Raw genomic sequence first — 14,412 nt, 5'->3', positions numbered from 1 at the left:
AAAAACGTGGATAACCTTTTGCAACATTTTTGTATTTCATCAATATAAAATTCACCTGTTTTATTTGAAATACCTGGATATTAAAAACATGAAAGTCGTGCTCTACAGAAAGAGAGGCCTGATTTTATTTCTTTCATATAAAATGTTTTCCAATACGGTTCCAAACAAATTGTCACCTAAATCATATTTCTGAATATAATTCCCAGGTCCAAATCAGGGATATTGAAAGTAAAAAGGTAGGATTTCAAAATGAAGGTTTTGCAGCTCTTATAAATGTATCTTTTACCCTACTGCTTAATAAAAATGCTTCAGCCTTCAACTTTAATTATGCTGAAAGCACACAGTAATTCTGCAATCTAGAAAAAATTAAAAATTTTGTAATCGATTAGCTTATCTGAGGCCCAATTTATTTTATTTTATTTTATTTTTATTTTATTTCCCAATCTCCCAATTCATCCCACCCCCCACCCCCCAATTTCCCCCCTTGGTATCCATACATTTGTTCTCTACATCTGTGTTTCTATTTCTACTTTGCAAACTGGTTCATCTGTACCATTTTTCTAGATTCCACAAAAATGTATTAATATGTGATATTTATTTTTCTCTTTCTGACTTACTTCACTCTGTACAGTCTCTAGGTTGACCCATGTCTCCACAAATGACCCAATTTCATTCCAATTATGGCTGAGTAGTATTCCATTGTATATATGTACCACATCTTCTTTATCCATTCGTCTGTCGATGGACATTTAGTCTGCTTCCATGAACTACCTATTGTAAACAGTGCTGCAATGAACACTGGGGTGCATGTGTCTTTTTGAATTATGGTTTTCTCTGGGTATATGCCCAGTAGTGGAACTGTTGGGTCATATGGTAATTCTATTTTTAGTGTTTTAAGGACCCTCCATACCATTCTCCATAGTGGATGTGTCAATTTACATTCCCGCCAACAGTGCAAGAGGATGCCCTTTTCTCCACACCCTCTCCAGCATTTATTGTTTGTAGATTTTCTGATGATGCCCATTCTAACCAGTGTGAGGTGATACCTCATTGTAGTTTTGATTTCCATTTCTCTCATGATTAGTGATGTTGAGCAGCTTTTCATGTGCTTCTTGGCCATCTGTATGTCTTCTTTGGAGAAATGTCTATGTAGGACTCCTGCCCATGTTTTGATGGGGTTGTTTGCTTTTTGATATTGAGCTTCAAGAGCTGAGTATATATTTTGGAGATTACTCCTTTGTCCGTTGATTCGTTTGCAAATATTTTCTCCCACTCTGAGGGTTGTCTTTTCGTCTTGTTTATAGTTTCCTTTGGTGTGCAAAAGTTTTTAAGTTTCATTAGCTCCCATTTGTTTATTTTTGTGTTTATTTCCATTACTTTAGGAGGTGGGTCAAAAAGATCTTGCTGTGATTTATATCAAAGAGTGTTCTTCCTATGTTTTCCTCTAAGAGTTTTACAGTGTCCGGCCTTACATTTACATCTTTAATCCATTTGGAGTTTACTTCTGTGTATGGTGTTAGGGAGTTTTCTAATTTCATTCTTTTACATGTAGCTGTCCAATTTTCCCAGCATCACTTACTGAAGACACTGTTTTCTCTCCATTGTATATCCTTGCCTCCTTTGTCATAGATTAATTGACCATAGGTGTGTGGGTTTACCTCTGGGCTTTCTATCCTGTTCCATTGATCTATATTTCTGCTTTTGTGCCAGTACCGTATTGTCTTGATTACTGTAGTTTTGTACTATAGTCTGAAGTCAGGGAGTCTGATTCCTCCACCTCTGTTTTTTTGTTGTCGAGATTGCTTTGGTTATTTGGTGCCTTTTGTGTCTCCAAACAAATTTTAAGATTTTTTGTACTAGTTCTGTAAAAAATACCATTGGGGGCTTCCCTGGTGGCGCAGTGGTTGAGAGTCCGCCTGCCGATGCAGGGGCCATGGGTTCGTGCCCCGGTCTGGGAAGATCCCACATGCTGCGGAGCGGCTGGGCCCATGAGCATTGGCCACTGAGCCTGCACGTCCGGAGCCTGTGCTCCGCAACGGGAGAGGCCACAACAGTGAGAGGCCCATGTACGGCAAAAAAAAAAAAAAAAAAAAAGCCATTGGTAATTTGATAGGGATTGCATTGCATCTGTAGATTGCTTTGGGTAGTATAGTCATTTTCACAATATTGATTCTGCCAATCCAAGAACATGGTATATCTCTCCATCTGTTTGTGTCATCTTTGATTTCTTTCATCAGTATCTTATAGTTTTCTAAGTCCAAGTCTTTTACCTCCTCAGGTAGCTTTATTCCTAGGTATTTTTCTCTTTTTGTTGCAGTGGTGAATGGGATTGTTTCCTTAATTTCTCTTTCTGATCTTTCGTCGTTAGTGTATAGGAATGCAAGAGATTTCTGTGCATTAATTTTGTAACCTGCTATGTTACCAAATCCATTGTTACTCCCTCTGCAATTTTTTGGAAGAGTTTGTGAAGGATGGGTGTTAGGTCTTCTGTAAATGTTTGAGAGAATTCACCTGTGAAGCTATCTGGTCCTGGACTTCTGTTTGTTGGAAGATTTTTTTTTTTTTTTTTGCGATACGCAGGCCTATCACTGCTGTGCCCTCTCCCATTCTGGAGCACAGGCCCTGGATGCACAGGCTCAGTGGCCATGGCTCACGGGCCCAGCCACTCCGTGGCATGTGGGATCTTCCCGGACCAGGACACGAACCCGCGTCCCCTGCATCAGCAGGTAGACTGTCAACCACTGCGCCACCAGGGAAGCCCTGTTGGAAGATTTTTAATCACAGTTTCAATTTCAAAGCTTGTGATTGGTCTGTTCATATTTTCTATTTCTTCCTGGTTCAGCCTTGGAGGGTTATACCTAAGAATTTGTCCATTTCTTACAGATTGTCCATTTTATTGGCATTGAGTTGCTTGTAGTAGTCTCTTAGGATGCTTTGTATTTCTGTGGTGTCTGTTGTAACTTCTCCTTTTTCATTTCGAATTGTATTGATTTGAGTCCTCTCCCTCTTTTTCTTGATGAGTCTGGCTAAAGGTTTATCAATTTTGTTTATCTTCTCAAAGAACCAGCTTTTAGTTTTATTGATCTTTGCTATTGTTTTCTTTGTTTCTATTTCACATATTTCTGCTCTGATCCTTATGGTTTCTTTCCTTCTACTAACTTTGGGGGTTTTTTTGTTTTTCTTTCTCTAGTTCCTTTAGGTGTAAGGTTAGATTGTTTATTTGAAATGTTTCTTGTTTTCTGAGGTAGGAATGTATTGCTATAAACTCCCCTCTTAGAACTGCTTTTGCTGCATCCCATAGGTTTTGGCTCATCATGTTTTCGTTGTCATTTGTGCCTAGGTATTTTTTAACTTCCTCCTTGATTTCTTCAGTGATCTCTTAGTCATTTAGTAGTGTATTGTTTAGCCTCCATGTGTTTGTGTTTTTTACTTTTTTTTTCCTGTAATTTATTTCTAATCTCATAGCTAATTTATTTCTAATCTCATAGAAGTATTTCTAATCTCATTATGGTCATAAAGGTGCTTGATATGATTTCAATTTTCTTAAATTTACCAAGGCCTGATTTGTGACCCAAGATGTGATCTATCCTGGAGAATGTTCCATGTGCACTTGAGAAGAAAGTGTAATCTGCTGTTTTCAGATGGAATGTCCTATAAATATCAATTAAATCTATTTGGTCTATTGTGTCATTTAAAGCCTGTGTTTCCTTATTGATTTTCTGTCTTCATGATCTGTCCATTGGTGTAAGTGAGGTGTTAAAGTCCCCTACTATTATTGTGCTACTTCCATTTCCCCTTTAATAGCTGTTAGCCTTTGCCTTATGTATTGAGGTGCTCCTATGTTGGGTGCATATATATTTATAATTGTTATATCATCTTGGATTGAGCCCTTGATCATTATGTAGTGTCCTTCCTTGTCTCTTATAACATTCTTGATTTTAAAAGTCTATTGTATCTGATATGAGCATTGCTACTCCAGCTTTCTTCTGATTTCCATTTGCATTCAATATGTTTTTCCATCCCCTCACTTTCAGTCCGTATGTGTCCCTAGGTCTGAAGTGGGTCTCTTGTAGACAGCATATAGATGGGTCTTGTTTTTGTAACCATTCAGCCAGTCTGTGTCTTTTGGTTGGAGCATTTAATCCATTCCCATTTAAGGTAATTATTGGCATGTATGTTCCTATTACCATTTTCTTAACTGCTCTGGGTTTGTTTTTGTAGGTCCTTTTCTTCTCTTGTGTTTCCCACTTAGAGAAGTTCCTTTAGCATTTACTGTAGAGCTGCTTTAGTGGTGCTGAATTCTCTTAGCTTTTGCTTGTCTGTAAAGCTTTTGATTTCTCCATTGAATCTGAATGAGATCCTTGCTGGGAAGAGTAATCTTGGTTGTAGGTTCTTCCCTTTCATTACTTTAAATATATTGTACCACTCTCTTCTGGCTTGCAGAATTTCTACTGAGAAATCAGCTGTTAACCTTATGGGAGTTCCCTTGTATGTTATTTGTTGTTTTTCTCTTGTTGCTCTTAATAATTTTTCTTTGTCTTTAATTTTTGTCAGTTTGATTACTATGTATCTTGGCATGTTTCTCCTTGAGTTTATCCTACCTGGGACACTCTGCCCTTCCTGGACTTGGGTGGCTATCTCCTTTCCCACGTGAGGGAAGTTTTCGACTATCATCTCTTCAAATATTTTCTCGGGTCCTTCTCTTTCTCTTCTACTCCTTCTGGGACCCCTATAATGTGAATGCTGGTGTGTTTAACGTTGTCCCAGAGGTCTCTTAGGCAGTCATTACTTCTTTTCATTTATTCTGTTCCATGGCAGTGATTTCCACCATTCTGTCTTCCAGGTCACTTATCTGTTCTTCTGCCTCAGTTTTTCTGCTATTGATTCCTTCTAGTGTATTTTTCATTTCAGTTATTGTATTGTTCATCTCTGTTTGTTCTTTAATTCTTCTAGGTGTTTGTTCTTTAATTTTTCTAGGTCTTTGTTAAACATTTCTTTCATCTTCTTGATCTTTGCCTCCATTCTTTTTCCAAGGTCCTAGATCATCTTGACTAACATTATTCTGAATTCTTTTCCTGGAAGGTTGCCTATCTCCACTTCATTTACTTGTTTTTCTGGGGTTTTATCTTCTTCCTTCATCTGGGACATAGTCCTCTGCCTTTTCCTTTTGTCTCTCTTTCTGTGATCGTGGTTTTCGTTCTGCAGCCTGCAGGATTGTAGTTCTTCTTGCTTCTGCTGTCTGCCCTCTGGTGGATGAGGCTATCTAAGAGGCTCGTGCAAGCTTCCTGATGGGACGGACTGGTGGTGGGTAGACATGGGTGTTGCTCTGGTGGGCAGAGCTCAGTAAAACTTTAATCTGCTTGTCTGCTGATGGGTGGGGCTGGGTTCCCTCCCTGTTGGTTGTTTGGCCTGAGGTGACCCAGCACTGGAGCCTACAGGTTCTTTGGTGGAGCTAATGGCGGACTCTGGGAGCGATCTCATCAAATGAGTACTTCCCAGAACTTCTGCTATCAGTCCTTGTCCCCTCGGTGAGCCACTGCCACCCTCTGCCTCTGCAGGAGACCCTCAAAAACTAGCAGGTAGGTCTGTTTCAGTGTCCTGTGAGGTCACTGATCCTTCCTCCTCAGGGGCCTGGTGTGCACACTACTTTGTGTGTGCCCTCCAAGCCTGGAGTCTCTGTTTCCCCCCAGTCCTGTTGAAGTCCTGCAATCAAATCCTGCTGGCCTTCAAAGTTCGATTCTCTGGGGATCCCTCCTCTTGTTGCCAGACCCCCAAGTTGGGAAGCCTGACATGGGGCTCAGAATCTTCACTCCAGTGGGGGGACTCTTGTGGTATAATTGTTCTCCAGTTTGTAATTCGCCCACCCAGTGGTTATGGTATTTGATTTTATTGTGATTGCGCCCCTCCTACCATCTCACTGTGGCTTCTCTTTTGTCTTTGGATGTGGGGTATCTTTTTTGGTGAGTTCCAGTGTCTTTCTGTTGACGACTGTTCAGCAGCTAGCTGTGGTTCTGGTGCTCTCGCAGGAGGGAGTGAGCGCATGTCCTTCTACTCCACCATCTTCAATACATAATCTCCCCATTTTATTTTTACCTTTCCTTCTCTCTCTCTCTCCCTCTTTTTCCTTTTCTCTTCCTTTCCTTCTCTCTCTCTCTCCCATCTTTCTGCCTCTCCCCTACCACTTCTTCTTTCCTCCCCTTCCTCCTTTTTATTTTTTTTAAATATTTTGTTAGAAAATACAGGAGTTCTAGAGGCACATAAGCCTAGAGTTTAATCTTGGTTTGGACGCTTATCACAATATTTACTGTTTTTCCTGTGGTGAGTTAATTAACCCCTCTGAAGTTGTTTCTTCAGTTATGAAATGGAAACTGTGATATATAACCTGCAAAGTTTTGGAGGTGGACTGAATGAGCCAATATATGTAAATGCCCATGGTAAATGTTTAATACTAATGCCATTTCCCCTCCATTTATATCATCACCTAATTTGGAGATAATTATTTTTAAGTATTATTTATCCAACTATATAGGTAACAATATATTAAGCCTAAACTCCAGATCCAATACCAAGAGAAAGAAAGAGTCATCATTTCTTCAAGAGAATTTAAAACATGAGGTGAAGGTCAAAGTGGCTGTGGCATTCCTAGTAAACTATCACTCTGCAACATTATTCACTGTCATAAAAACTACCAGTTGCTGGTTGTGGCAAATAGTAAGCAAACACAACAGGGTAATTAGAACCCAGCTGCTATTTGGGTGACTTAGTATTTTAGAGAAGTTTTGTCACTCCCTGATGGGAAAATAACAACCTACCAAACATACAGTCTTCAAAATAAAATGTACCTATTATTTCATCCATATGCAATTCTACGTAGAAATGCATAAAGATGAGTTCTTTTAACTTTGTTTCTTTGAACTTCTTTAACATTTCCTTTACTTTGCATGGCAATGGGATTTGATTCAATTATGAGTAAACAACAACAAAACTGCAAAACAATGTTGATGGGGTGACAGAAATATTTTGCAGCTTTTCTAAGGTTATGGATATAGAGTGTTCTTATTTGGATCTATGGAAATGCTTGACTCTAGGCAGAACTCTGAGTGGACAATGAGTTAATAATGCCATATCCCTGGTGGACATATGCCGATTTGGTTAAAATGTGAAATAGAGGCGTCTACAGGTTTTTTCTGAAGCAACACAGAGAACAGGAAAATCTTCTCTTTGACTTATCTTCCTGACTAAAGTTGATCTACTTGATTCATTCAAATTGTCATTGCTGTAACCATATAAAATGATATTTCATTTGGCAACTTGACACCAGGCTCAAATGTGCCCTCATCAGAAATGGAGAGATATGAGAATAAAATATCCCTCAACACCTCTAACATGTTGGTCTCACCTGTCTGATTCCATAGAGAGGTACACGTTGCACAAATGAGGGAATAAATCACTGCTACTCTAGAATTTCTCAGTTGTCCATTTAAAAAATAATGTTTACTGGTCAATTTTATGTATCAACTTAGCTAGGCTTAGGTGCCCAGTCATTAAACCAAACACTAGCCTAGGTGTTGCCATGTAGGTATTTTATAGATATCATTAAAGTCTATTATCAATTGACTTTAAGTAAGAGTGGTTATGCCAGATAATCTGGATGGGCTGATTCTATCAGTTGAAAGGACTTAGAGTAAATCTGAGGCAAATGTTATTTAAAAAGTATTATCTTTGCCTTCCTTGTATTCTCATAGCATCCAGCAGAGTATTTTGTATTCAATAAATGTTGCTGAATAAATAACTGAGCAATTTCTCAATAATACTCTAGATATTTCCAAGATATTTTTATAGTAAAACTCTCTTTTCTTTCAATATTCTATTTAAGGTATTTTGAATGGAGCTGGAGGAATCAGGCTTGCTGACTTCAGACAATACTACAAAGCTACAGTATACCACTGACACAAAAAATACATATAGATCAATGGAACAGGATAGAAAGCCCAGAAATAAACCCACGTGCCTATGGTCAGTTAATCTACGACAAAGGAGGCAAGGATATACAATGGAGAAAAGACAATCTCTTTAACAAGTGGTGCTAGGAAAATGGGACAGCTACATGTAAAAGATTGAAATTAGAACATTCTCTAACACCATATACAAAAATAAACACAAAATGGATTAAAGACCTAAATGTAAGACTGGATACTATAAAACTCCTAGAGGAAAACGTAGGCAGAACACACTTTGACATAAATCACAGCAATATTTTTTTGGATCCGTCTCCTAGAGTGATGGAAATAAAAACAAAAATAAACAAATAAGACCTAATTAAACTCAAAAGCTTTTGCACAGCAAAGGAAACCAGAAACAAAATGAAATGACAACCTACGGAATGGGAGAAAATATTTGCTAACAATACTACCGACAAGGGATAAATTTCCAAAATATACAAACAGCTCATACAGATTAATATCAAAAAAACGAACAACCCAATCAAAAAATGAGCAGAAGACCTAATTAGACATTTCTCCAAAGAAGACATACAGATGGCCAACAGGCACATGAAAAGATGCTCAACATCACTAATTATTAGAGAAATGCAAATCAGAACTACAATGAGGTATCACCTCACACCAGTCAGAATGGCCAGGATTAAAAAGTCTACAAATAATAAATGCTGGAGAAGACATGGAGAGAAAGGAACCCTCCTACATTGTTGCTGGGAATGTAAACTGGTGCAGCAACTATGAACAGTATCCATACTGTTCCTTAAAAAACCAAAAAGAGTTACCATATGATCCTGCAATCCCATTCCTGGGCATATATCCAGAGAAAACTCTAATTAAAAAAGATACATCGAGCTTCTCTGGTGGCGCAGTGGTTGACAGTCCTCCTGCCGATGCAGGGGACATGGGATCGTGCCACGGTCCGGGAAGATCCCACATGCCGCGGAGCGGCTGGGCCCGTGAGCCATGGCCGCTGAGCCTGCGCGTCCGGAGCCTGTGCTCTGCAACGGGAGAGGCCACAGCAGTGAGGGGCCCACGTACCACGAAAAAAAAAAAAAAAAAAAAAAGATACATGCACCTCAAAGCATCACTATTTACAATAGCCAAGGCACGGAAGCAACCTAAGTGTGCATCAACAAATGAATGAATAAAGAGGATGTGGTATATACACAATGGAAAATTATTCAGCCATAAAAAACAACGAAATAATGCCATGTGCAGCAACATGGATGGACCTAGAGATTATCATATTAATTAAGGTAAGTCAGATAGAGAAAGACAAATATCATGATATCACTTGTATGTACAATCTTAAAAAATGATATAAATGAACTTATTTACAGAACAGAAATAGACTCACAGACATAGAAAACAAACTTATGGTTACCAAAAGGGATAGTGTGGGGGGTGGAAAAGGTTAGAGCACAGGGAACTATATTCAATATCTTATAATAACCTATAATGGAAAAGAATCTGAAGAAGAATATATATATATGAATTAATATATATATAAGTACATATAACTGACTCACTTTGCTATAAAACTGAAACTAATACACTGTACATTAACTATACTTCAATTAAAAATGATTAATAAAAACATAATTTATCAAATCTGACAAAGTAGATTTATCCTCACTTTATGATGTCATTAAAATGTATAATTATAAAGTTTATGTACAACCAAAAAAGTTTGATTTAAGCACACGAAGAGACAATTTTCAAATTCTACAGAGTGATATAGGATTACTTCAAAGTTCTCATTTATTTCTATTTTAGTCATTGAAAAATGAAGCTACACACACATAGGCACTCACAAAATAAAACGGCAGCATTAAAAACAATCTTTATCATGCTATAGAAGGTCAATGTTCTTCAAAGTCTCACCTTAAAGCTCAAAATGTTGGCAACTTGAAATGAGTACACTTTTAGTAGAAGTCAGACAAGCTATCCTCAATAAACCTGACCTTAAGATTAATTTATTAATCAAAATATTGGATTTGACCCAAGGCCACTTGACAAAGAGTATTTCTAATCATAGACAGAAAAAGTAAATGCCAGGAGGGAAAATGTTCTTTCAATGGTGGTTGAAGAGATAGGGTGGGTACAGATACTGCTGGGCTTAGTTCTACCCTCACTTCGGTGGCAGCACACTGACCTCTCTACATGTTCACACTTTCTTAATGTGTCAGAAAAAAGGGTTTATAGTAGGATAGATTTGCATTTGAACCCCAGCTTGCCCGCTTCCAGCTGTAGTGATGTTCAGTGAGTTTATTCACCTTTTTGAGCCCTGTGTTTGCAAAATGGAGATAATAAAATCTACTTTGCATAACTTTGACAATTAAACGAGATAAAATGTCAAGGATGGTATTGGTCAATAGAATTTAATGGAAATCTCTACCTTTTTCTTTACCTCCTTTCTCAGAGCAGGTGTTCATTCTTTGCCAAGGCAAATTCCATACTCTTTTTTTCTCTCGTGGGACTTCTTATGTTCCTTATCTGTCTTATACTTTTAGCTTCGTCCTCTTCACTGCCTCCTACATTTATAAACTTACTCATAACTCCCTCATCCTTAAAATCCCCAAACCCTCACTTGGGCTCTGCCTTCCGGTTAAGCAGCAATTCTCTATATAGCCATCCCTTTACCATGGAACTTTTTGAAAACCTTCACTTGTTTCCTTTTGCCATTCATTCTTCAGTGGCTCCACCCAGCAGACCCCACAGACGTGAAACTCCAGTGGCCTCGCAACAGCCAAAGCCAGGGGCTGACTTCCTTCTTTGATGTCTCACCACTGACCACATCTCAGTTTTCCTGTTTTTGTTTTTTACCTGTTGATTGTTAAACACACATTTCCCTTAGCTTCCCCATTATAAGGCTTTTCTAATTTGATTCTCTTCCTACTGCTCTGATCATTACTTTTGAGGCCCTTTAGTTAGCAGCATCCACTCCTTAAATTACTTTTTCAAGTTAGTAGTTTCTTTCCTTCTGTTCTTTTCTTGCACCTCCCATGACCTCTTTGAGTCATCCTGTGAAGGCTTTACAACTGTTCATAGTCATCCATTTTACCTTTACCCCTGGGTACATGGGAAGACTGCATTTTCCCTTCCCCTAAAGTTACTCTACATATACGCAATCACAGATCCTGTTCATTCTACTATCTAAACTTAAAACCGGCTTTCCTCCTAATTCCCAGTGAACATACAGGTCATCCAGTCTCCTCTGCACTCCTGTGACATTGTACCAGATGGTCCATCATACAAACTCTGCCCTTCCTGGATTCTATCCTCCTCATCACAGCCAGAATACCCTTACTTACAACCACTTCCTTTGCCCTTGGAGTGAAACCCTTACCATCACTCAGAGACTCTGGACTGATCTCCTCAAGTCTGCTTTCCTCTCTCTCACCTTAATGTTCTCTGCTGCTGCCACTCTGACGTCTCTCATTTCCTTCAAAGTCCTGTGCTCCTTGACCTGCATCTCAGAACTACTGCACATTCTCACATCTCAAACCTAGATGTCCCACTGCCATTTTTTTCTTAGTTAACTCAAATGAATCCTTCACACCTCAGCCTACATATCACAATTCCTGATACACAAGAAACAATACATATATATGGATTGATTATCTCATCCATTATTCCAGCTGAGACTTTGATCAGCTCCTACCCACACTGCTGAAATAATCTCTTCTCTGCCCTGTGACCATTCTGTCCCTTTTAACTACAGGGTCCTCTATGAAGATGCCAGTTGCCTGGGTGTAGAATATTGCTAGATTTAATTTTCTGATTTTACCTTTTAGTTATTACTATCTTCATTGCTTGTCCCATTTAATTGTATCCTCCAATTTCATTACACTTATTTAACATAATAATTAAGTAGATAAATGATTAATCTTTTGATTGACATACTGACTAGTCACAATGAAACTCATTCACGGAAAATACCAGTCTTTAGTTGCAGTTGAGCAATGTTTTATCTATGTTGTTTCAAGAGTTAAACATCATAGTTTCTTATAATGCACATCACAAGCTGAAAATTCACTTTTTTGATAGCTTCACTGAAGTTTAGAATTTTTTTCTAAAAATAGGTTATAAGTTACAATGCCAGACTCACGTTTTCTTGTCTTTTGGATGCCACTAAATCACAGTTCAGTATCATTAAAGTATATTGAATTTTACACAGCTTACTTAACAGGTAAAAATTGTGAACATAACTCCTTTTCAATAGATACAAAATCTAATAGTAAACTACCCAAAAGGATGGATAATTTATACTGTTTCTTTCCAAAAAAGAAGCAATAAAACTATGACTTATGAGAACAAAACTACATGGCACAATGAAAAACACTGAGAACAAATGAAATCAACACTAAATATAGTCAGAAAAATAGGAAACATATCAACTTTATATCTCTATAATTAAATATTTATATATGTAGGGAATAAATGCTTTAGAAGAAAATGCTTAATTAGAAAGTATAAAGTTTTATAAAATAAATACATGACAACAGTGCATCTAAAATACACAAATAAGCATTTAAAATCAGGCTAATAGGTCTTATCCAAATATAGAGAAATATTTTTGCCATTTAAAAGCATTAGGATTGTTGACTAAGTCTTGACTCAAGTGGGATCTAATATACTTTCTCCTGGTGTCTAATTTATCAAATTTAAGTTCTTGAGGTATTTATTCTCAGAAGTAGATTTCATTGTTTAAAGATTTCTGCCTTTCATTAAGTTCAGATATCAATATATTTGCAGTTCTGGAGATATAAATATAAAACATGTTAACATCCTTGTGGTTTTGGATAGCTATTAATGGTTTTTTTTTTTTTTTCCGTTGGGTAGAATTAATTTGTTTATTTTCAAATTGGATGAAATCAAATAACCTTGTCTTTGTTCTGTGTCTTTTGTAAAGTTGATTAAAGACAACTGAATTAATAGTTACATTGCAAGGATGGATACGACCATAAAGAATGGCAAAAGCATTACTTTAAAATTGATTCCGTTTAAAGATTTTGTAGTAATAAAAAGAAGTGATGGGACTTTCCTGGTGGCACAGCGGTTAAGAATCTGCCTGTCAATGCAGGGGACATGGGTTTGAACCCTGGTCTGGGAAGATCCCACGCACCGCAGAGCAACTAAGACCGTGAGTCACAACTACTGAGCCCGTGTGCCACAACTACTGAAGCCCATGTGTCTAGAGCCCGTGCTCTGCAACAAGAGAAACCACCGCAATGAGAAGCATGCTCACCGCAACCAAGAGTAGCCCCTGATCACTGCAACTAGAGAAAGCCCACGCGCAGCAACGAAGATCCAACGCAGCCAAAGAAATGAATAAATAAATAAATTTTTTAAAAAGTGATAACATTGTAAGTCATATATTACTATCCTTGTAAAAGTTGTAAGAAACCATTAATGAGTAAATCTACATTTGTTAGCTAATGGTGTGGTACAACTAAAGATTTATCAAAATAAAAATGAGGTCCATATACATGTAAAATCAACTCTTTATCATAAGTATCATTAGCAACTATAGAGCCCCAAATGAACTCTTGAGGGTAAGGCTCTTAAAACAATAACATTTTAAGTACATAGCTATTACAAACCCATTTGATATTCATTTTACACTTGATCTTAGCCAAAAGGCCGAGAAGCGATTGATATTCATTTTAATTGCCATGACTATAATGAATATACTTTGTATTCAAACAGATGTCACAAGTACTACTACAGAAGTTCCAATATAATTCAGCCTTAGTTAAGAATGAGTAAATGGATATTTAAAATGGAACGTTACCAGGAAGGAGGGAAAAAACCAATTACAGAAAACATCAGCTCCTTAAAATAGTAAATTAAAGATTTGTATTAAATTGTATTCTTTCATACTTGGACACATACAGAATACAGTAATACAGGAAAACTTGCTATATCAACCACTCCTTTTCCTTGCCTCAGCTGTCTACAGATTAATTAACCCTGAAAATAGAAATTGGGATATGAAAAATGACTAAGAAGAGTAGGCTGAAATTCACTTTACAATGGTCTACGAAAAGGATTTTTAAAATACCACTATGCCAATTTATTTTAGCTGGAGGAACAGGTAGTTATGTATGCCATTTTATTTCAGTTGGTGAGACAAGTTCTAATATTCCCTTTAATCTTCTCCCACACAGAGGACTGATGCCTTAAAATCCAAGATGAGAGGCCTCATGCCATAAATTAAAGATGGTATTTTTCAATGTACGGTTCACTGAATGAGGCATGGATGTTTGTTAAAAGCAAACATTCCTGTGCCCCAACCAAGTTCTCCCGAGTCAGAATCATGGAATCAGCACTGTGACGAGCAACCTGAAAATTCTGACGTACACACTTGTTTAAAAACAACTGACTGAAGGTTGAATGAGGTAATATT

The 14,412-nt window shown here is 37.6% G+C and overlaps 1 protein-coding gene and 1 pseudogene across 3 annotated transcripts in view; both read right to left on the bottom strand.

The window, feature by feature from the left end:
- CNTNAP2 (contactin associated protein 2) overlaps window positions 1–14,412 on the bottom strand; it is a 2,029,937-nt gene that overhangs the window by 656,931 nt on the left and 1,358,594 nt on the right. The window lies entirely within an intron of this gene.
- On the bottom strand, window positions 13,495–13,658 carry LOC137229582 (U2 spliceosomal RNA; annotated as a pseudogene).

The sequence above is a fragment of the Pseudorca crassidens genome, chromosome 8 (genome assembly GCF_039906515.1).
Source record: "Pseudorca crassidens isolate mPseCra1 chromosome 8, mPseCra1.hap1, whole genome shotgun sequence".
Classification (NCBI taxonomy): domain Eukaryota; kingdom Metazoa; phylum Chordata; class Mammalia; order Artiodactyla; family Delphinidae; genus Pseudorca; species Pseudorca crassidens.
The sequence above is the reverse complement of the archived record's forward strand: the minus strand, read 5'-3'. Positions and strand labels throughout refer to the sequence as shown.